The sequence below is a fragment of the Passer domesticus genome, chromosome 2 (genome assembly GCF_036417665.1).
Source record: "Passer domesticus isolate bPasDom1 chromosome 2, bPasDom1.hap1, whole genome shotgun sequence".
Taxonomy (NCBI): domain Eukaryota; kingdom Metazoa; phylum Chordata; class Aves; order Passeriformes; family Passeridae; genus Passer; species Passer domesticus.
The window spans coordinates 83,618,884-83,644,084 of NC_087475.1; the positions used below are offsets into that span (position 1 = coordinate 83,618,884).

Below are 25,201 nucleotides of genomic sequence, written 5' to 3' on the forward strand. Positions count from 1 at the left end.
ACCTTGCTAAAATCCAGGCAAATGACATCTACTCATCTTCCCTCATCCACAGAGCTAGCATATTTCTCATCACAGAAAGATGTTAGGTTGACAAGGTAAAATCCAAACATTTGTAAATTGACCTCCTTCCTTTTAATCACCTCCCTCTGTCCTTCATGAACCTTGACAAAATGTTCTGGAGGCCCAGACCATGGACACTCACCACCATGCTTCCATTTGTTAGCTACCTACCTAATCCTGAACCCTGGGTTATCACTTGGTCCATCACCCCTTCCACAGGAAAAGTCTGAGCATTGAAAGCTGCTCCTTTGAATGACATGATTCTTTCTAGACTGGCCCTGCTACAGAGCCTGTAAAGAATTAGTCTTCAGGCCAGTGTATCACTAAGGGTTCATTTCAGCACTGTGCTTACTGTGTTCTTTACCGATTGGAAAGACTGTACTAAACTATCAAACTGATGATTTTCTGATGATTCATCCTCTTCAGACAGATGGGCATGAAAAAATTCAGAGCACAATAGTTTCAGATAGATGTAGTGACTACAAGCACTCACTCACAACTAGTATCATCAGTGCATTCACCTTCTCTGTTCCTCCTGTTCATATCTGGGTATGTGATTCTGTGTGGTGTGTGTATGTGTGTGAGACACGACTTTTTGTTAAAACTTGTAACATTTTGGGTTTTTTTCTTGGGGGGACAGGTATTTGTTTTGTTGGGTTTTTAGTAAGAAGTATGATTTAACAGAAACATTTTGCTCCCATCTCTCTGCTATATGGCAATTTGAAGAACACTAACCTCCTGAGCTGCGAAATTGCATTAAGGTGCAGGAAATGGAGATTATTTCATTAGCTGGGCTCTGTTTATAGCTCATGCTTTCAAGTAGGAGACTTCAATCATGCAAAGTTGAGAAGACAGTTTTCAATCACTGGAGAGAGCCCTAAATATAGCGCTAGCCATGGAGTAGTCAACAGAATCAAAACAGTAACCACAGTGAAGTTACTGAAAGAGATTAGTATCAACAAGGAGTTAAAGATTTTACTTTCCAGAATGATGTGAGAAAACATGACTTGAAAACATGTCACACTGGTTCACCAAATTCTCAAAAAAGATACTCGGGTATCTCTGTACTTCTAATGGAGAACATTGACAAATCTATGAACCAGGATTCATCAACAGTACTTCCAACTGTGCATAAATTAACAAAGGCACGCAGAAATATGTCTAGATTCTCTTGAGAACCTCTGCCTAGAGTGTCTTTGAGAGAGCACCGCCTCTTCTCTCTCAATCTGTATACCCACACAAATCTATATACTCTTTATCTAGGCTTCAGACTGGTTGAGAAGAAATAGCTTTCTCAAAGATAACAACTTTATTCCTAACTCTGTGCTTTGACCTCCCTCCATCATCTTGACCAAGACACCGAATTACATTTTACCAAGTAGCTTTTCCCAGATGCAAAATAAAACCAAACCAATCACCAGAATTGTGATTACTACTGAGTGCAGTGAATTGAGTAATCCTGTTTTCCCCATTCCTCACTTACTTTCCTCTCCATCCCAATCCCTACCTATACATTAAGTATTATACTAAGCTGACAATGTACTGTGAAGTCAGACTTACAGCTCCTGCTCCCTGCGTGAACCTTCCTTCTACCCTTGACTGGAAGCACTGCTTTCAGCTGAGCCATCTCTGTGCTTTGAAAAAAAGCATCACATTGACAGCTGCAGCGAAAGACTGGCATAGCTGAGACAAAACTTGAATAGCTTTGTGAAAAAAAAAATAGAAATGGAAGATTTTTTTTTATTCTTCTTCGTGAAGGACTTGAGCATAAAACACTTTGCTTCCACAAATATATACAAGATTGTTCTGCTTGCTTTTCTGCCAAAAGCACAACTTAGAAGCAAGACAGAGTAAAAGCAGTTGAAGCCAGTACAAACAGGACAAAAAGGCACATGGTCTAGTTCATGAACAATTACTCTGCTGCCAAATTCTCTACGAGTATATGACAGGACTCATACCTCAGACAAGGTGAACTTTCCCTCTGCCATGAGTGCTAGCATTATCCTGGTTGACTGGTTTTAATCATACTACTCACAGTTTTAGACACATTCCATATCATACTGGGTTGCTTTCTCCAGCATTCATAAGTCCTTGTTTTAACTGTTCCAACTATGCAGGACTATATTCAGCACCAGAATACAAAATCACAAACATAGTTATGTGGCCACTACTTTATAAATCATAAGCACAGCACATTACTTCTTAACAAGAAGACACAACCAAGTATGTCATCATTTTGAAACTGCCCACCTATGCTTATTTCTAGCTGCAATTTCAATTTCATACAATCAATAAGATGGTAATGACCTCTATGACCAAGCCCAACCAATAATCCAGCACTGCCAGGACCACCCCTAAACCATGTCCCTAAGCATCCGACGTAACGGGTTTTTGAACGTTTCCAGGTACAGTGATTCCACCACTTTCCTGGCAGCCTGTTCCAAGGCTTGATCACCCTTTCAGCAAAGACCTTTTTCTTAATATCCAATCTCAACCTCCTCTTATGCAACTTGAGGCTTGTTAAGCAATCACAATCCTTATCTACATTATTATATTTAATTAGACTCAAGGTGGTGGTGAAACTGAGAGTAATACAAGAGCATACATATTACCATTTTAAAAGTAGGTTGAGTTGTCAGTGACATATTTCCATCTTGTGCAGACAATGAATTCTGGACTGTGTATCACAGTTAAAGGCTCGTCTTTCCAGGCAGCCAGCCCTAAACTCTGAAACACTCCCTGGAATATACATTTGCAGTTTTGTATTATGCCAAATGTTAGCATTTTGTGTCTTAACACAAAGTAGAGCAGTTCCTACATGGGTACATGAATAGGGCATGCTGCATATCTCAGACACACAGTGTAAGACTGCTTAAGGCCTTAAGAAAGTGATAATGAATTAGTTTAAGTTCCTGTTTTCAGGAGTTTCATAATTGCAAGAAATAGATTTACATTTACACACAATGGCAGGAAAGATTAAATGACAATTTAGATGTCAAAACAGTAATTCTCTGGCATGCTATGAGGCCTCAAGATCATAGAACACACAGCACCTTTTGTCATATTTACCACTGAATTACAAACTGAAAGACTAAAAGATAAAAAGTCATTTCACTGCTATTAATCAGAAAATGTAAAAGACAGAGAACCTCTTTGAACATCTAAAGAATGACTTAGCAGCAAACAATCCTACCTCTGCTCTGAAACATAAAACAGAAGTCAAAAGCCACTTTGCTTGCAGGCTGCAACTTTCATGAAAGAAGAAAAATGCCTCAAGAAATCCTCAAGACCACTCCCTTTGTATAAAATGCAGCCTCATATAAAACCATTTAGTTTAAATGTAAATTGCACTTTTCAAAGGAGGTGGCCTTATTTGCAGACTTGGAGTTTTACATTGTTTTTACTTAATTTGTAGGAATAATTTCCTATTTAAAATTGTATTAATTGGCATTATTAAAAAAAACAAAACCCAAACCCATACATAAAGAAAATTCAATATTTCTGTGTGGATTCAGAGGCTATCAGAGGCACTAAGAAAGCACCTACTTTACAGCTATTGAAGTTCCCCCTGTAATGATCTTACCTGTTAGCAGGTTGAAATAACAATGATTAATGTAAGAGATAATTTTTTTTCCCAATATAAGATCTAATGAAGGGCATAGAAATATCAATGGGAAAAGCTCTCTGGCCACTGGAACAGGCTCCTCAGGGAAGTGGTCACAGCACCCAGCCTGGCAGAGTTCAATAAGCATTTGGACAATGCTCTCAGGCACATGGTGGGACTCTTGGGGATGGTCTGTGCAGGGCCAGGAGTTGCACTTGATGATCCTTGTGGGTCCTTTCCAATACAGGATATTCTGTGATTCTGTGCTAATACACATGAATGCACACAGACTCAAAACAGACCAGAAGAAAAGCATGCATCCAGATTTTAGGCATTCTATTTGACCTAGCTGTGTGCCTTTCTTTTTTTTCCCCAGCCGCAGTGTGCACAAACATAGAACTCCTTCCAGAGAGAGGAAAAAAAATCAAAGCAAAACTGCAGCTATTTCTTTCATGGAATCTTAGAATCATTTATGTTGGAAAATAGTTCTAAGGTCACAGAGTCCAAATGTTGACCCAGCACTGCCAAACCCACCACTAAACCATGTCCGTAGTGCCATATCTACAAACACTGCAACACTTTCTCCAAAAGCTGAGCAGGACCAGAGGAAAAACAAATTCATGTGTGATCCCAATACAAACAATGGAGGGGCTGGATCTGGACTGCACTTGCAACCTAATTATGGTATCTGCTCATATTTGGCTTTTCCTCCTTTCTTTCCAAAGTCAAGGCTGCCTTAGCAACCATATGGCTTTTTATTTTTAACATCATGGTACACTAAGCTTACAAAGCAGTTATCCAGGGTCTTATTCTGTTACCTTTTTATATCATTAAATACCTGAATTTGAGTGTAACATTTCTGCATGGGGTTATACAAACCCTCCTCAAAACCACAGAAACAAATGGACTAAAAATTGTAATGCAGATGAAGACAAAAAAAAAAAAAGAGAATACAAAACTAAATGTGAAACAGGGGAATTACTTTAACAAAATTCAGTAACTGTTAAAGTGGTTTATCAGAACATGAATGTTAAAGAATGAAACACCTGTTTTCAGGTTAATATGTTACATTCAGCACTGTAAACAGGAGCTCAGCAAGAAAGGAATCAGTGCCAAAGAGCAGTGCCTTGCTTCTGCTTAGCAAGGGCAGAAGTCATCAAGGCTTACTGGTGTCAGACTTAAAACTCTCCATAGAGATAAAAGAATAAGATATACAAAAGTTTTAGAGTTCTGGAAGGTTCTAATAGCACAAATAGCAAAATCACCAACGATCTGCTTTTGGCACTGAAGTGGCCGTGAGGAGAGCTGGGAATTACTGTGGTCCATATAATGCACCAAATCAGCTCACTGATTCTGGCTAAGTATGTATAGAGGCAAAGCCATTTTGCCAAATGCTTTCACTTATTGTATAAATATATATACATTTAAGTATACAGGAAGAACTTAAAGAAACAAACTTGATTTTGAATATCTGCAATAAACTGCAAATTCAACTTGCTCTGTGCTGGAACAAAGAATGTTTTGATTTTTATGTCAGTGGAAGTAAACTTCTACCCTAACGTCCTCTGGAAAAAATTTAATTGATGTCCCAGAGTGCCCCCTTATGTCCCAGAATCTCTAAGTGATGAATAAAATTAACTAAATAATTCCAAATATATCACTTGCCCGACAGCTTGTTTCAAACCCTAAATCACTGCAGGACCACTGCACTCAGTACATCAGTTTAAAAGATAAACATCCATGTGTGAAGTGCAGCTATCCAGGGCTCAGGGGGAATCAGCTCTTTTACGTGGTTTAGCTTCATGTGGCATAAAATGCATTTCTCAATGGAGATGCTCTGTTACACAAATTACAGCTATTTGCTACTTTACTATAGGGCTTGCCAACTGTTTTTAAATCTCAGTTTTTTTGCTGATGTCCTTCTGCTTGAGAACCTGAGTGCTCTGTGGGTGGCTTGCAGGACAGCACATGCCAAAACGGCCAGATTTTCCATAATTTTACAGGTTGTAGCACCCAGCAGGAACATCACCAGCTGCCCATCTTAGCCAGGGCTCTCCTTGTCAACCTTTGTAAGGCCATCAGGTTGTTACTGATTAAAGAAGATGGTCCCTTTTGAATGATGCAATCTTCATCTAGGACAGAGAGTAGAAATATGCAAATGACATTTTCTTTTTGTTCTTAGAACAAATTTCTCTCATAGTTTAAAAAATTTGCACAGAGAAGAAAAATCAGTCCAATTTTAGACTACAATAACAAGGTGTAGACTTTACACCTTGTTATTCCTCACCCTGCTACACTCAAGTGTCTGGTTTAAGGAGCACATCCTAGTGAAGCATGAATCTTGCATCTCTTCTGCCTGCTTTCTGCTCCCTACTGGATGGAAAAAGCAAGAGAGCAGGCAACCGCAAGGGAAGCTTCTGTGAGGAGAAGCCAGGGCTGTCCTACACTGGGCACAGGTGGTTCCAGCCAGTGTCACACCAGACCCACCACTGGGGCCAGAGAAATGAGTAATACGGAAGAAAAGGGTGAGGAAAAAGGAGCAGCAAAGAGAAACAAGCATGTCCTGACCCCGGCCCCAACCAGATGTGTGAGGCAGCCCAAGTCCCTCGCTCCCCCAAAGGCACTGAGAGGGACCTGAAGTGATGGCTAGAGGAGGGGAGGTGTCTGGAGTGAAAATGAGCCTCAACACAAGGTGCTTTCACTTAGTGTGAGCTTGTCATCTTTGTTTCTCAATAACCAATTCAATAATTATGTAAACTGGCAAGAAAGTTAAATTTCCCAAGTCAAATCTGCTTTGCCTTCAAAACACCAATTATTCCGAAATTTCACTGTAGAACAGATATTTGTTCACCACCTTTTATTACAGTATTGGAGGTGAGACTGGACCAGCAGAAGAAAGCAAAAGAGCTGTCTTTAGTTATGAAAGAAAATGCTGAGTACACCATGTATCCTGTGCAGACGGGAACGCACTTGAGCTGGGCTCTGAGGGGAGCACTTGACTTGGGGCTCTGTTTGTGTGACAATAAGCCCAAGCTAAGAAAACTACCCTTCTATAAGAATGTAGCCAAGTAGGAGAAACAACAAATCATAAAATCATGGAATGATTTGAATTGGAAAGGACCTCTGAAGCTCATTTAGTCCAAGGACCCTGTGACAAGCGGGGTCATCTTCAACCAGATCAAGTTATTCAGAGCCCCATCCAGCGTGACCTTGAGTATTTTCAGAGACAGGGCTTTCACCAACTCTGAGCACCTGTGCTGGTATTTTACCACCATCACTGTGAAACACCTCTTCCTTATATCTAATCCAATTTAATCTAATTCAAACATCTTTCAATTTAACACCATTAGTCCATATCCTGTCACAGCAGGTCCTGTTAAAAAATCTACCCCATCTTTCACTTCGACTCTTCCAAGTACTGCAAGGCCACAACAAGATCTCTGAACAAAGAGAAAGTAGAAGCAGTACCATAGGCACAAGGAAAGCTGTCATGTGAAAATAGAAACACATAAATTAGCAACTGATTAAACATATATATTTATACCCTTATCGATCCTTATCGATAAAGAGACACCTAGGAGAAAGAAAGCTCCACCTACTTCTCCTCACATACTCTACTAAAATGCATTGCTGCTGACCTCTCAATTCTTAGAAACAGCATTAAGCAAAAAAATTCAAACCAGAAAATCAATGAAACACAACACCATAGTTTTAGAGACTAAGGAAACACTGTAAAGGAGAAGTAACAATGAGAAGTAACAGTGCCACAAAAGGAGTTCTGTGCTATATCATTGCTTTAGTAAACAAAGCTCCAAGGGGCATTATAGTTCTGAACCACAACAGAAACGACTGGAGAGTACAGCACAATGAACATTCTTTCAAAGAAGTTGCACACAATCTTAAAAATACACCTTACTTAAAACTATAGTCCTGGAAAAAAAGAAGATGATTCCCCTTGAGAAAGGACCAAGGGAAAACATCCTTGTGAACTTGAAAAAAATAGATTGTGGGTAAAAACAGGTGGATAGGATCTATTATAGTCCTATTATGGCTGCAAATAGGACTAAAAAACTTAATAAAATGCACTAAAAGCAAAAGAAAGAATAAAAAAATTAAATAATTCTTTCATGTTATTAATTAAAAGCACTTATACTTGTCTGTTTTTCAATCAATATTTTGCAATTTTTACTGCGGGAATATTTTTCAGTCCTATGACAAGGGCAGCCAAGCAGATTTTATCCACAGCTACAACTATGTGGCAAATTCAACAATCTATAGTATAGTCTCCCTAGTGGAGAGGTTGAAGCTTTGTTGCATAAAACTCTTTTGTACAAACTTAGGTTAGCATTGAAATGAATACAGTAGGCAGTACTCACATTCTGACAGATGGGCAATGTGACCTATAAGGTCTTTCCCCATCTTTACATTTTAGCATTCTGTCATTTCTTAACAGCATCATTTTGGCTAGAATTGGGTGTAGAAACACTGAGTAACAAAATAGTCTTAAACTGAATCAAAATAGGTGGGAGCAGTGACTTATCTAGCAGCAAGTAACACGGCCCTTTTTCTCACAACGCAGGCACAAAAAGGAATACAAAGCAGCACTTTGAAACATGACCATTCCTGGGTTATGGGATATCTTTTAGTTACTGATTTCAAGACATATTTTCTGCTTGGTAAAACACAAACATTTAGGATGCTGCTCTTTGCAGACATGATTAGTAGTGACCTGAAAAGGGCTAGGAAAGTTCTGCACTCTCTGAATTTACTGTGTGAAAGTATATATGAAAAGCCACTTATCCCACAAAATGGAACGACTTTCCTTGTACACAAAGACAACATTCATCTTTCACTGTATCGAGCAATACACATAACAATCAAAGACACAAAACCTAAAAACTGTCAGAACTGATCTGAGCCAAGATTGAGAAGATGGGTTTGCAAACCAATTAGGCAAACTTCAAACGTCACAACCATCCTTCATGCACTGAACCGCACCCCCCAAAACACTGGAACATTAAATGGTTCAGAGAGTCAAGGCAGCCTCTTCCTCTAGTAACAGTAGCAAAAACAGTAACAATAAGAAACATCTCCTGGATATCTGTCTCTGATACGATGGTGGTTTGGTCCTCTTTTTTTAATGGAAAAACTCCAGGAGAGCACTTTCAGAAATAAGCTTTGATTACTGTTAGAAGGGATAAGGGATAAAGAAAACATTTCCTGGCAAAGGAAAATGAAAGTTATGCACTATACATCAGGCGCTAGAAGAGAACACCTGGAAAAGGACTAAGCATAGCATTTAGTAACACAGAGGAGAGAGTTAGAACACAGGACCAAAGAGCACAGTCCTAAAAATATTCAGCTTCAGGAACTCAGATTTCTCTTGCGCCTGTACAACAGAAAATAATTCAACATCTATCCCAATAAACTGGCATTCAGTCATGAGGCAGCCTTCCCCCCGAAGCATTTGGACAGATCCAGTCTCCTCCTACCCTACCTTTTAGGCACCAATCCCACCCTCCAAATGAAACACATCCCCCTCCTCCAGTAAATCATGATGCCTGCCAGAAATATCACATTTACCATTCTCAGCCTGTTGTAAATCCTGACTTTCGCCATGGGATGTCTGGGAAAAACACACACCTAATGTGATGGTCCTTTCCGAAAACTAAGCAACTTCACAGGCAGGTGCACCAATTCTGAGCACTAACATATAAAAACCCCACTGCAGACCTGACCCTGATACTAAATAAATGTTTGGCTGGGAGGACAAGAAATGGGAACATCGTGTGCTTCAGAGGAATGGGAGAAAAATGACATAGAAAATATTACAGCAAGAAGAACACAGAATCTGTGGGAGGCACAAGGTTTTTTAGGGCAGCTGTAACAAGGAGAAAGCAAGAGACTCCAAAGTTAAAGTCAGCCATCCTTCACACGCTATATGCTTTGTGACACATTTTGAAATGTCTCCTTCAGTTTTAAGTGCTCTACTCTCACAAAAACAGGGGTTCAAGCATTTTTTTTCTATCAGCCCATCTGTTATTCAAGACCCTTTTGCTCACTTATTAGCTCAATACTGATCTGACACAGCTAGAACTGAGTAATTCTTGAGATTTTTGATCACATACTCAACAGTTCAGATGCATGTCTCGTCTGCACAATATTAGCATATTTTAATTTAAAAATACCCAATTAAATTTATATTTCACATTAAATGATGATACATAGAAGAAAAAGAAAAATACTGTATCTTCTTTCCAGTCCAGCATATTCTACCTGGCTTACCTAACCTGCTCACCAAAAGCCATCTGCTATTAAAATACTTCCAGTTCACATGACATTAATATAAATAAATAGCTTCTTCAAAATACTTGGAATTAGAAGTAGCAACACATGTTAATGTAACTATAGATGTAACTATAGAAGAAATCACTTATTTTATACACAATATACAACATTACTGTGTGCTATCTGGTGATTAGCAGTAATACCCGTATCTTCAGCTTACATTTATTATAATTTTAAAGCCATATCTCAATTACATGTTTTTGTTTTTCAGGAAGTAAAAATTATATGTAATATAGTTTTTTTTCTTGATCATTCAAGTAATGATAAAACAAATACTGGCAATATATTTTAATTCCAGGTATACACAACTATGCATTCTCCTCCCAGAAAAATCACCAGCTTTTGTAAAATACAATTCTTTATTACTTATCTTTTTATCAGAAACAAACACAGAAGAGCTATGGTCACAAATCTGAGTTCATTCAGTTCACCAGACTTCAGTTTAATTCATTCCCCCCCAAAAAAAGCCTAACCCTCAGAACTGGAATTTAAAAACATGCCTTATTTTAGAGATATGTTGCAGTTTTCCTTACCGGGACAAAAGAATCAAATGAACCCTGTTCCCGACTCTCAATAGCTGAAATTGTTTTCAACCAGAGGAGATAGCTTGAAATATCAGATATTTCAGAATGCTCCATACTGAAAGCTGCAAGATTAGCAGGACTGAGGTGAGACAGACTTGCAAAAGGAGGGCTTTGCCTGTGTTACATAAAGTTCTAATTAGATCCTTGGTACAAATTGCTATCCTAAGAATAAAAAGTTAATCAAAAAACTCATTGGAAGAATAGGAGGGCAAGATTAGAGATGAGACAGCTGTGGGACAATAGCACAACTGCTAACTAGATTCTGTGCCACTATTCAGAAGTGAAAATATACATGTGAGTATCAAAGTGTTCACTTTGTGTTACTTCGGACTAAACTGTTCACACCTGGTTTACCTCAGTGGAACTCAGGAGACCTCTCTGTACTGAGATTCAATGCAGCAATCACCTAAATATCAGACCCACTTAATGTCACAGCCAAAATATTTTCAAGAAGAGAAAAAAATTTTGAAAGGAACTGAATACAGAAGTGGCATGAGAACAAGTTTTGCAAGGACTTTTAGTGACAAACTGTAAGAGCCAAGCTACAACAATTTGTTAAATTTGACTAAATCCTAGAAAACTACCCAAATAACCACAGAATAGCTGATGGATGATTTCTTATCTCTCAAAAAAGTTGCAATTCCAGTCTCCATTTCCAAAATACAGCTGAGAGCTCTCTTTACCTGTTCAGGTTTATTTATTTTCCCTGCACTTATGGCTGGTACTGTAGAAATGAAAGGAGTAGTGACAGGATCCAAGAGAATGGCCTGAAGTTGTGTCAGTGGAGTTTTAGATTACAGATTAGGAAAACGTTCATCACCCAGAGGGTGTTTGGGCGCTGAACAGGCTCCCCAGGGAAGTGGTCACAGCACCAGCCTGGCAGAGCTCCAAGCGTTTGGACAATGCTCTCAGGCACACGGTGTGACTCTTGGGGATGGTTCTGTGCAGGGCCAGGAGCTGGACTCTATGATGCTTGCGGGTGCCTTCGAACTCGGGATATTCTGTCATCCTTCAGAGGCCAAACATGTTTTACCCATTGGTAAAATTCAGAGCACACAACTGTTGTAGATTTCAATAAGGTCAAGATTTCAGTTACAATTATCTTTTAAGGAGGACGATATAGAATATTTGTAGGCTGCTCAGAAAAGTCACACAAAAACTGACATTACCAGGTATTTTCTGGAATAAGATGTCATACTTTGCCAAAGAAGCTCTAAAGCAAATCTCAATGTCAGAGCTGCTAAATAGCCATGATGAAATGGAAATATCACATATGAAGGATGAAATACTGGAAATAACTTTTGTATTCTCCAATTCCTTCCTTTCTCACAAAAATGAGTGACCAAAAAGAAGCAGGATATAATTATTTGTTGAGAGGCAACAGGTGAGAGGAGAGAGATTGAAAACTCCTAGTACAAGGGACAAGGAAACAAGTGGCCTTAAACACCATTAAGGTGTTTACTGTATATTTATATATATTTATATCTCATTTACTGTATATTAAACTGTTTTGATTTGTTTCCTAGTAAGTTCATTTTTTATTTCAATATTTCAATTTTTGAAATATTCACAGTTAAATTGAAAAACAAAGTCATAAAGACCAAAATGCTTGACAAACCAAGCAAAGTTTAGAAAATAATACTGATATTTTTTAAAAAACAAAGAAACTGCATTAAAAAAACATTACAGGTTTGCCCAGTTTAGAACAAAGTATTTAAAAAATATGTGAACTGTATATAACTAGGAGGAGGCAACTTTTCCTTTCTCTTCAAACTCCTTCCACAACATTCTGTATATTATTTGGTATAAGGGCTTGAACAGGCCTATGGTTTCACCCAGGACAGTTGCTTGCATCAAATTATAGAATCAATTTATAGAATGCTTTAGGTTGGAAGGAACCTTAAGGATCATGCACTTCCAACCCCCCTGCCATGGGCAGGGACACTTTTCACTGGACCAGGGTGCTCAAAGTCCCATCCAACATGGCCTTGAACACTGCCAGGGATGGGGCATCCATACCTCTTTAGGACAACCCGTGCCAGTGCCTTGCCACCCTCACAGTGAAGGATTTCTCCCTCATGTCTAGTTCAAACCTGCTTCCTTTTCAGTTTAAACTAATTCCCCCTTGCCCTGTCACAACACACCCCTGTAAAAAGTCTCTCTCCAGACCTCTTGTAGCCCCTTTAGATAACGAAGGGTTCTATGAAGTCTCCTTAGACCCACATGATCAGTATTATTTGCTTCACAGAAAAGTGGAAGACTTGAATGCGAGAGCATAAATAACTCACCAATTCTTCATCAATTTGAAGAGCTAATGTTTCAACCTTTATCATCTAGGACATGAGAGGGAAGGTTTATTGTGAAAATGGCTGCAACTAGTTTGTTTGTTGCATTACCTACTGAGCTTGTAGAATAAAGTTTAACTTACAGAGTACCTTGTCCTGTAAATATGAGTGATCCAAATGGACCGTGACAGACATGGCTGAGACCTTCAGCCAAGCCTCTGTGAAAACATCTTTAATAAAGGAGAGAAAATACCAAGGACAAGAGAATGAGGGAACAATTGGACCAGAGCAGTAATGGTACTGCATGGCAAAGAAGGCATACCCACAAAGAGACCACAGCCAATGGATATCCCCATGCTGAGCAGCTGCCCCCTCAGAGGGGCTGCTTTGCTTGTGACAGGAACTGGTGAGGTTTCTCTGATTTTGTTTCAGTTCATGCACTTTCTCTCTCCTGCTTATCCAACCCTCTCCCTGCTGCAGGGAGAGTGAGAGAGTGGTTCTGTGGGGGCTGCCAGCTGGGGAAACCAAAACTTGATCTAGCAGTTCTGCAATTAAAGCACCTTTCAGAACACTTTCCATCATATTTTTTAAAATGATCTTATGGAATACCCAAAGCTTTTTCACTATCTCTGAAAAACCACTACAGACATGTAATACCTCGAGTCAAGACAGTGATGACAAAACTTTAATAAAGGACTCATACCGAATAAAGATCAGTGTGACAAAAACTGATGCAACTACATCCTACAAAAGCTCATACACTTTATACACAAAGACACAACTCTCCAAGTTTTTTCCTTATATCATATAGGAAAAAAAAGCATTCCACGTTACTTTATGCCTTGTATGTGTAATGCCATTTATAACAAGTATTTATTTCTATGAAAACAAGTACTGCTGTCAATCAAGTGAATGATAAATAATTTAACCAGTAAAATTACTTTTTATAAGTTAATATAACAGATCGGCTGGGAATAGCACACAATGTCTCCACTGGAGAATTTTAGAAATTGTTTAACTGTACCTCACCTTTTTAAACCTTCCCAACTGGATTACTGCCTTCCTATGAACATTAAAATGTTAAATTTTTAAAATAAATCTTAGATAATAGCTGTTATAAAGCCTCATTGGAGTTTTGCCAATTGGTTGTTTACAAACTTCTAATGCATTAAGAACAAATGACAGCGATAACTGAGTGGTTTACAAGGGAAATACTTTGCATTAGAAGAGTAAGAACAATATAGCCATTTGATTTTTCATACAGGTTTATTTATTTATGGTTGCAGAACTATGTGGGCTGTTTAAGTCTGGAGGAATTTGCTAGCTATTCTTACCGAATTTTCAAGGGAAATAAGAATAGAGTAGAGATTGCTGAGTTCCAACCCAAAACTCCTGCATCACAATGTCTGAACTTTTGCATCTAATAATCTCAGGCAGTATTACTGCTTTGTATTACTTTCAGATTAACTGATGCTCTGCTTCATTAACTTTTCCCAGTAGTGCTTCAATAGTCAAAGACCAGTCATTGCAGCAATTAAATTTTTTGGTTTTGTGCCTTTAAAACTTTTTTGTTGGATGGAATCTGAGTACAAGATCTCTACAAAAATGTTACTTTCCCCTAGTCTGCCCCTCTTGTTGAAACCCCACTGTCATTTCAAGATGAATTTAAAATTACAAACAAATGAAGAAGTAGAATTTTCTGGTGTTTGTATTAAATCTTGAAAACTTTTTTTTTTATAATCCTGCCAATTTACATATCAGGTGGACTTTAAAAGGACTTCTTTTTATTTAATTTTATGTAGAAATGGAAAAAAAACAATAGCATTTTAAATTCTATTTAAAAATAGAATTTTTAAAAAGGAATAATTGCAGGCTAGATTGCTGCTTTGCAGTTGAGAAGGGTACTTAACTTTTGGGTTAACTTCAGCATTCAAAGTATCACCAAGTCTCACCAACCCAGACTGTATCAGAGTTATCTGCAGACAGTGTTAAGAACTCTGCTGAACTGTGTTCCACATCAGTGGCTTCTTAATGACCTTCTGTATTTGAGGAAAAATATCTTTAAAAAAAGTTCCAGCTACACTTAATGACTTTTTATGCCATTGCTTTGCTCTTATATTTTCAGCATTTTTTCCTCTTATTCTGAGTTTACCAATTCAGTAGTACAAGAACTGCTTAAACTGTGTTGACCAGCCCAGTACAACATCCCAGCAATAAGGTCATCTCAAACTGCTGAAAGGAACATAATCTATTGATGGAAAAGGTTGAAGTAGTGCTGGTTAAGTAACTGCTTTGTATCTCCAAGTCAGTATGTGCCTCACTCTAAGAGCACAGCCCTGCCTTTAGCTGAAAATTCCAACACACAGAGCAGGCTGATGCAAACTGCCCCACTTGAACAAAGAACCCACTGCATCTTTCTACAGTAATATGAAGAGCCACTAACCTCAAAACAATGGAAATCTTAGCAACACTCATGGACCCAGGAAGTCACTGAGACTCCCCATAAAGGTCACTGAGCTTGATGCTGCACCTCAAGGGTGGCCACAACCAGCAAGGACGCTTAAAGTTCCAACAAGAACAGATTTCAGACACCCTTCCACATAGCTGAGTTAAAACTTAGAGCTGTTCAACAAATTGTGCAGGTAGGTTCAGTCTAGCTGTTGCCTTAGGACTAAGCTATGACAAAGGGGTTGAAAATTAAGCTCTTCCTCTGTTCTAAGTACAATCCAAAAAAACATTTGTTAACCTTCCTACCTCAGCCTTCCCAGTGTGAAATGAAATGAACCTTGACCTAACTCACAAATCTATCAGAAAACAAAAGAATCACATGGAGCTGTTCCTTCTGAGGCGCTTACAGAAATGTCAAGACATCAGGTAGTAATGACATCTGGAGAAAACAAACAGGACCAATTTTGATTTCATCACCTCGCCTGCCCCTGGTTGGTTGCTGAATACCAACTAATACTTCAGTCTGCAAAAAGAATTTCCTGCATCTCTGTAGTTTTATTATTGCTTTTATTATTAATAACACCAAAACCTAGCTCCTTTACCCCTCATCCCTGTGCTAGCAAATGTTTTTGCTGTGGCAATTCTGTTACCTTTTGCATTTTGCTGGTTTGTCAGATTTGCTGAACCCTCAAGTGCAAGAGGTAACATGATGAAATAGAAACTGGCAGAAAGTACATTAAAGTTATTATCACCTGAGGACAAATCCTGGCAAGTGAACCACAAGAAATAAGATTTCCATCTGGAAATCAGACAAAGAGCATACAGGTAAACCCAGTAATTCCACTACTGCTTTGGCAACCATTCAAAAATGTGAAAATACAGATGACTTATGAGAAAAGAAATGTAGGAGTAATGGGACTCTTCGAAAAGAAGACAGAAAGGAGCAAAGGTGAGAAGGAAAACAGATAGTAAATTTCAGATACTAAATGCAGTACCAACATGCATTTTGAAAGGGCATTATATAAAATGAGCAGAAGGAAACCTTTCGGTTAGAAATGACAAGGGCTACCATCAGAGGATACAAGGACCAAAGAATTATGAATCTGAGGAGCTTTTTAGGTTTTGTCCATTCAGCAAAATATTTCTGCAATTCTGCATCTTCAACTACTACTAAGAGCTGATTAATTTCTTTCTATATTCTCCATATGATTAACATGACATTTTATTTCGTGGTACACAAATTAGCTTAGCTGATAGACAGAAACCAGTGCTTAAAACCAAAATAACTAGGAGTGATAACCTCAATTTCCAGCACAAATTATGTAAAAAGTAATGTGTGAATTCCAGTTTTGTGCTGACTACATAGACTTAAATGCATCTCAGCTAAAAGAGATCCACTGAGAATACTGCCATGACAACTTAAAGGAAAAAAAAGACAATATTTTTGCAGATTTATGCCTGCAGAAGTGATCAGATTGCTTCTACTTTTATACTTGAAGAGGATGAGCAAGCTAGTAACTGCCCCAGAGGCAACTGCAGTGTATCATGACTTTGCTTAATATGTGTAGTAGATCTACACCTGGTACATTACAGAAAAACTATGGTGCAGTCAAATCAACACACAACAAACTGATATTGCTCCACTTTGTATTTCTATTTCTTCTTTGATATCATTAAAGATTTAAAAAATAACTATTAAAAATTAGAATAATAATTATAGTAAACTGTATCTTTTTTCAAAGTTGTACATTCTATAGGCCAGGGTTTTCTAAAATGCCCAGTGGGACCATAGGAACTCATGAGGTTCAACAAGGCCAAGTTTTGAGGTCCCATACCTGGGCCAGGGCAACCAATGACATCAACACAGTCCAGGGAATGAAATGTATTAAAAGCAGCCCTGCAGACCAGGATTTGGGGGAACTGGTGGATGAAAGGTTAAATGTGACTGGTAATGCGTGCTTGCAGGCCAGAAAGACAACTGTACCCTGGGCTGCATCCAAAGAAGCTGTTAGAGTGTGCAAAGGAAGGCCACGAGGATGGTGAAGGTCCTTGAGGGGAAGCCACATGAGGAGCAGCTGAGGACACTTGGTCTGCTCAGCCAGGAGCAGAGAACCTGAGGGGAGACCTCATTGTGGTCTATACACGCTTATGAGGGAAAGAGATGGGGCAGACACTGATCTCTTCTCTCTGGTGACAGGAGCTGAGGGAACTGCACAAAGCTGTGCTGTGGGAGGTTCAGGTTGGACATTACGAAAAGGTTCATCACGCCGAGGGTGCTTGGGCACTGGAACAGGCTCACCAGGGAAGTGCTCACAGCACCAGTCCTGACAGAATTCAAGGAGCATTTGGACAATGCTGTCAGTCATGTGGGTGTGATTCTTAAGCCTTTCCTGTGCAGCACCTGCCTCTGAATTTTTGCCTGAGCTAGTGGTATAGAGACCATTCAAAAACACAGCAGTAAATGAGGCAGCATCAGCCCCAAACTGAAGATAAGACTACGGTTCTGCTTTTTCGACTAACTTCTTACCAAACATCTAGATAAAAAATTGTGGTTCTTTTTCTTTCAAAATGTCATTTGGCCATTTGATCCTGTGTGCCCAATTGCAGTCTCACAGAGTATGACAAGTGACTTCTATACTCATGACTGCAAGACACAGATTTTGATAGAACCCAGATGTGTCCACTGAGCAGAAAGTGAAAACATAAAGAGAAAGGGAAAAAGTCATCTCCCAAATTCTCCATTTCTTAAGTGAAACATTATTACTTCTGAATTCTTGGAGGCAGAAACAAGCTTGATATGTTTCTGTGCTCAGCATGGGGAGGTCCCTGAGCACTGCTGTGTTGTCAAAACCAAACTGCATCCACCAAATTGCACATCAGTGTGACTACCTTTAGAAGAGGCAGCTGTGCTGGGACATGACCCTTATCACATGCTTCTGCTCTCAACTTTGTGCAGGCACTAGAAGCTGTGCTAGTGGACATCAACTGGGCCATGAAATAGGTCTCTCAAACACCTATTTTATTTTTTTCCCCAAAGTAGGCTCTGCAGAATGAAAAAAAGTAAAAACAGAGCTTAGACCTTATATTTTCAATGAATGTGATCAGCTCTCAGGTGAGTGATGGTCACAACACAAAACCTGGACAAACCAGCACATGTATAAATAATAATTCCTGTTCCCATGATCATGAATGCAAGAAATAGCAGCTCAGTATAGAACAAGTATTTATTGGAATTTAAAACCAAAACCAATGTAAACAAGGAGTCTGAAGAGAGAACAAGGAGTGTTAAAAGCCTCAGTTTAACTGATTTCATACCTGGCTGCAAGTAGCTGCTCTGGGAGGGCAGCTACAGGAATCCTGAGACATGACACCATTCTGCTCTCATTTGAAGTGCATAATGAAAATCATTTGTCTGATGTTCTGTTTGACCAATTATATGAACAATTTCAGCTGCTGAAGTAACCTGCTTCTACTTGTACAAATACTTAATCAGAAAGGCAAAAATCTGTATTAAAAGTACAATAATATCCAAATCAAAACCAGCTGGTTTTTTGCTAAATTGGATTTTGTACTGTATTCATAGCTGGCTCCTGTAACTTAAAAGAAAGCTTATACCAGATTTTGAATTTACAAAAAGGATTATTTTGTTTGTTTTTCTAATGTTTGGTTTAGATATTACAGGACCTTGGTTTTCAATGCATAAAGAATTCCTTTTTTGATCCCTGTATTTTCAACTCACAAAACGATGGAAGATTTTGAAATTAGATGACTATTGAGAAAACTATTCTGATTAACTATAGTAATTTATTAAAAATACTTATACAAAAAGATAAATGAGTATATCTTATTAAATTTATAAGCTCTACTGTAATAATCTATGGTTTATTTTAAACCAAACATGTTCTTAAAAGCAAAGTAATTGAGTCCATATTCCTTTCTTGACATTTGCTTGGCTTTATTTTCATTATCCTTCATCCAAAAGTCAAATGCACACATGGGGAAACAGAGATAAACTGGCAAACTCTTTAAAATCTTGTCACTACTATAACCAGACACTCCCTTTAGATTTTAGGGGTTTTGTTTGTTTTTGGTTGTATTTTTTGGTGGAGAAGTCTGATATCTTTGTACGCCAGCACAGCAGAGAGAGACATTTCCAATAGGGAAATCAATTTTCAGGTTGTGTCTTCAAGGCACGCCAAAATAGCTGAGATCAATTCTATCTCAATCTGAGCCATTGCTCAGTGTCCAGCTACAAATTGTCATGCATCACCCTTCACTTCCTTTGTTTGGATCAGATCAAAGCCACCTTGCTGAGTTGCTGTAAAGAGTTTGCATCTTCGAATGCCCAATTTAAATGTAGTGGAACATTAGACACAAAGCCCAGCCATGGTTATCAAGCCTTTATCCTAATAATTTCATGCAAACCATAAGACAACCATTTCAGGGTGTTTTTTCCTTTTAGTGCAGAGAGCATCCAGTTTATCAATGCTGTTGACCACCAAAGTGCTCCAGCAACCTCATGAAGCAGTCTAAGAGACAGGAAGACTAAAATCCTATTATGTGGCCTTTGCCATCAGAGTACTATGGGAAAGATTAAAGACTTTCCTGTGTTCTAAGTTCCTGTGGTAGCAAGGATCTACTTAGGTGAAAATGCCTGGATCGTCCTAGGAGTGAATTATGTGGCATGGCAGAATATAGAAAAAGTGCAGGAAAAATAAAAGGTTTTGAATTTCTTTGGGGTGTACCAGTTTGGGCTTCTAGAGAAATGTGCCCGTTCTCAAATATGATGAACAGTTTATGCATGGATGAATAAACATGGCAAGTATTAGACAAAATTATCAATAGCAGGAGAACTATCAGAACACTTGTGCAGTTTTGGCAATTACCAATGCTATAAACCCTGTCCAAACCCTACAATTCCCTTTCTATGTCCCCTTTCATCCCTCCTCTGAAAATCCCAGCAGCCAAATTACATGTCGAGGGGAGAAAATGTTCTTGGCTTTTCTGGGCATCTCGGAGGAGAAACTTTGAAATACAGGTTTAAATAAATGCAATTCTAAACATGGTGCAACAAATGCAAATTAGGAATTAAGATATTTATGACTGAACAATTAGCAGGAGCCAAATAATGTATTATTAAACTGTAAATCATTAGTCTCATTGGTAAGTACAGTACATAGTGTATTTAAAGGAAAATATATGGAACATCTTGCACACAAATACTGTCATGATATATGTAACCATGCCTATTTATTGAATTTCTTTGCTAAGACTTAATATTATGTATTATCAAAAATATTAACACTGATAAAGACCTGATACTTTAATAGAAGGAGACAGAATATTATTTAACAAATGAAAAAATAACCACTTTTTTTTTACTTTGAGAAGTTTGTCTTTGCAGTGGCCTTTGTAAAGCAATACTACATTATCAATCAAGGCAGGGATTGCTGAATTATCTCCTGTGAGATGGTGGAAATTCTGGAATGACTGACACCCACACCCCCAAGTTCCTGAATCTGAAGACCACAAAGCCTCCTAAATAACACTGATGTTTTCTTTTTCCTTTCCTTAAAAAAAATTAAACAAAAAAAAAAAAAAACAAAACAAACAGAAACAACACCAGAACAAAACAAAACACCAAAATACCCTTAAAACCTAAAACAAAACAAAACCACCAAAAAAGGAACTTTCATGTTTAAAGGGAAAGTCCTACTGTGGCCTCAGCATATTTAGTTTCTGGAGTTTCTGACCTCTTCATTGCATGCCATTCAAATTGGAGTCACATGAACAACCATTAAGCTAAGGAAACACATTTCCAAACAATTACAGAATCATAGAATCGCTGAGGTTGGAACAGACTTCTAAGATCACTGAGTCTAACCATTAACCTAGCACCGCCAAGCCCACCACTAGACCATGTCCCTACCCAACACATCTACGAGTCTTTTAAATGCCACTTCCCTGGGAAGGCTCTTGTGCCTCATTTCATGTTACTTCTGACCAGGAGTGTTTCCTACATCACATAGGAAATTGCTGGCCTCAACAGGCTGAGCTTTGATCTCCTTTTTATGCCAAACATAACTGCTATGAATTCAGTAGTAACAAAGATTTCCTGGTTTTGGTAGAAGAAATAGGTTCAACATGAATGCAAAAACCAAAGATTTTTTAAAAGCAGCTGTCCTGGGAGAGAATCAGATCTGAATGCCACCTAGAATGGTGCAGACTTCTCAAAGCCCTCTGTCAGTGAGATGGACTGGATACAGGAATTGTTAGAACAATATCACTCATCTTCAAAAGAATATGATAACAGCTTTTTTATTTCTGCATTTGTACGTCTCTTACACAGCAGCTGCACAGATTGCTGACAATGTTTCAATGACCTCACTTCTATGAATGCAGCATGAGGATCGAGCCAAGGCAAGATGCTGAATGAAGAGCTGTCATCTAAATCCACTGATAAGAGCATACCACCCTGAGCTTTTTTCCTCATGAAAAATTGCCCTGCTATTCCTATCAAAACTTGAGCTCAAGTTATACCATCTAGCTCTCAACTGCCTTAAAGATTAAAAAGAAAAAAAAAAGAGTGTAAAAGCCAATTATTGCTCTTTATTTGCTGTTTAACTGCTATTTTACTGGCACTTGAAGACACTAGATTAGAGGGAAAAGCTCTCCCTTGGCTAAGTGAAACAGCTTGATGTAACTTTATAGCCGGGAGGGGCTTGCCAGAAGAATGGCCAGTTGTGTGCGGGAATCTGTGAACTGAAAGGAGTGATCTAAGCTTTCTAAAACACAACCCATGAAAAATAATTTCTTCATACAGCTCTAAGAGCCAGTCTCTTAGAGAAGACCTTTTGCATTAGTACTGAGGCCGAATGCCTTAAAGCAAGCTCTCACTTCATGCCACCATGCAAAGAGCTCTCAAATGAAATACTGGAATTTCAGCACTAGCCCCAAAGACCTTCAAACCCAAAAGACTGGTCTCAGTGGATCCTTCAGAATTTGGCTGCTCGCTGCCCTTTTAAAGTCATGCCACATCTATAGCCTAGGCTTAGCTCACAATCCTCTACCAGGTAACAAAACATAACTATTTCTTTCTAAAGAGCTTATTTCTAAAAGTAGAAATAGTTTCTTCTAAAAGAAACTGACTACAAAAAACCTTTTCTGATATTGATTGTAGAAAAATCCCCAACCAACCAAAAAAGTCATCAAACCTGATATTGACAGTAAACTGTCAATAAAAAAACAGGTCAACATTTACACTTTTATGGAAGTTTTCGAAACAAAGCACTTTTGCAGATGACACATTCAGGATGCTGTCTGCTATGAGATATGTTCTCGGTGAACATATCATAATAGAAGGGCTGAAAATTTTATAGCAAATAATTAGCTAAATTTCAGTGAACTCCAATAATGTCTTCTGAACTGGGAAACAGCCAAAGATGGGAATCTACTTCTAACCTTCCCTCCCCATCAAAAGAATAATCTTGAGCTCATGGAATCCAAAGACTCATATTAGGAACGTGTTTAGAGGAGGACCTCCTCCTTACGCACCACACAAAGTAAAATTCACACTTCGGACTTCCTAAAACAAGAACAAGCAACACAAACTGCAAATTTCTCTTCAATCTACAATCAGGGCAATAGAGACTCCTATCCCTCTGTTCCTTCTGCACAAAGAAGACAAAAATATTTCCAAGCAACAGGGACATCTAAAACTTGCCTATTAATTTACTTTTCACTTTCCCTCATTCCTTTTTCTTTCAAATAAAGAAGCAAAACTGTGAATGTGTTTGTCAAAAAGGAATGGAAGTTAAAAGTCAAATTAGGTCTTGGAATCAAATTTCCATCTAAACATGATTTCAACTCACTTTCAAAATTTGGGGGGTTTGGTATGTGGTTTTTTTTTTGGTTTTGTGTTTTTTTTTTTTTTTTTTTCCTTAGTTCTAAGTTAATTTCTCTTTGGATACACAGAGAGAATTCTTGTAACCACAAGTCAACACGACATTACAAGCAAATAAAACATGTAAGCCAGCAAAGCAAAATTTTTAAGACAGTTGTAATATCAATACTACCAGAGTGACACTCTTTGCTCCAACATACTAACGAAGAAACTGGCAAAGAAAATGGAATCGTGTACTTCTCAATAAAATCAACACTTCTGTCAGGATCAGGATGCCAAAGTGCACATTAGCAACAGCTGTCAAGCACAAACTCTAGGAAAGAAGGACCTGTGAACCCCATTTGGTACAACAGTACTATCAAGAAGCAGTTTCACAAGGTGTTCTGTCTTTCCTACTTATGAAGAAAGTAGTCTCTCCTAAAAGAAGTCAAGCAGAAGAAAAACTTGATCAGAACTCCATGTAATAAAGCAATCCAACTTGAAAGCTACCAAAGTCTTATTTATTCTCACATTTACACATTAGACAGAAATTTAAAATAAATTCTCCTTTTTTTCCTCTTCCTTAGGGCAGCAAATTAACTGTTCAACTACATTGCTTTATTTTAGCAAGAAAGAAAGATATCTCCATCAACAGAGCTCTCAACAAACATGACTGACTTCCACTTGTATCCCCAAACTAGGGAGAAGTAGAATGGCAGTCCTATAATGTTCTCATATTGTTTCCATGCAATATCATTGATGATTTTCTATTGTTGCACATACAACAATACACGTGCACACACACAAACAAATGTACACACACTCCTCCCTTCCTGCCAATACCTTACACAATGCTTACTATGCACAGAGAAAAGGAGACTTTTATTTGAAACAAACTATCTCTCAACTCTGTGACACTGAAACCACAAGTATTTGCCCAAGTACATCAGTCCACCCCCAGACACAGTGATAAATGCATTCTAGACAGAACCCAAGAAAGACACCTTCCTAAACAGAGTAAGGTAGCTGGCCTTCAGAACATACAGTAAAGCAAGTTTACAGAACAAAGTTCTGTATTCAACATAAGAAATACATAAACATGAATAATTCCACATTATCTAAACACGTGAGGATGAGATCATAAAGGTATTAAAAACACTGAAATAACTTTACAGTACATCTTAGAAGGACCTTTTTGTTTTGGTTTTTTTTTTTTTTTTTTTAATTTTCTCGTTATAAATTCTGTACCTTTGAAAGTCAGGGTGCTTTTACATTGAAGGTATTTTTTCCTTCAAGCTTTTTCCAAATCAAAAAGAGCCTAGGAAAATATTTAGAACTTTTTATAATTCAAATTTGAAAAAAGTTGAATTTGATGCTTTTATATTATTTTAACTTTGGCTTTATTCCAACAGAAACAGCTGTATATGCTTTGTATATGAAAGAAAATATATAAAATATTTTCTAGTCACATGCAACATTTTGGTCACTCAAAAATATAACAGAAAGCTTAGTTTTTCCACTTGATACTCAATTTGAGAGAATAAAAGAAGCTTTTTTATAAAACAATCATTTTCAGTCAACAGAACATCACTTTTTCAGACCATAAGACAAAATAAAATACAGCTACACTATCTGACAATCCTTTGCCTTATTGCTGTTCTGTAGAGTGAAAATATATGAAAACCATTTCCATGAAAGAATTGATGTAATCTCTAGAGAGGGTGCCCATGTTCAGTGTGGGCTGAGGCTAGTTAAACTGTAGTGTACACTTTATCAGTAAGTAGAGATATATTTCAAAAATTTATTTCAGCAATATATTCTGCCCTTTTCTTCTGTGAAATACTGACAAAAGCATTCTATGTTGCCATTTTTTGAATAAGCTGAAAGTTTTCTAAGTGAGACATGAAATGAATCAGTGGAGGTAGTTTTAATGCTCTTTAGTATTAACCATCCAATGAGTGCCACTGAGATTCCTATTTCACAGTGCTGG

At 38.0% G+C, this 25,201-nt stretch overlaps 1 protein-coding gene across 24 annotated transcripts in view; it reads right to left on the reverse strand.

The window, feature by feature from the left end:
• DLG2 (discs large MAGUK scaffold protein 2) overlaps positions 1-25,201 on the reverse strand; it is a 979,322-nt gene that overhangs the window by 393,704 nt on the left and 560,417 nt on the right. The gene's annotated exons all lie outside the window — the stretch shown is intronic.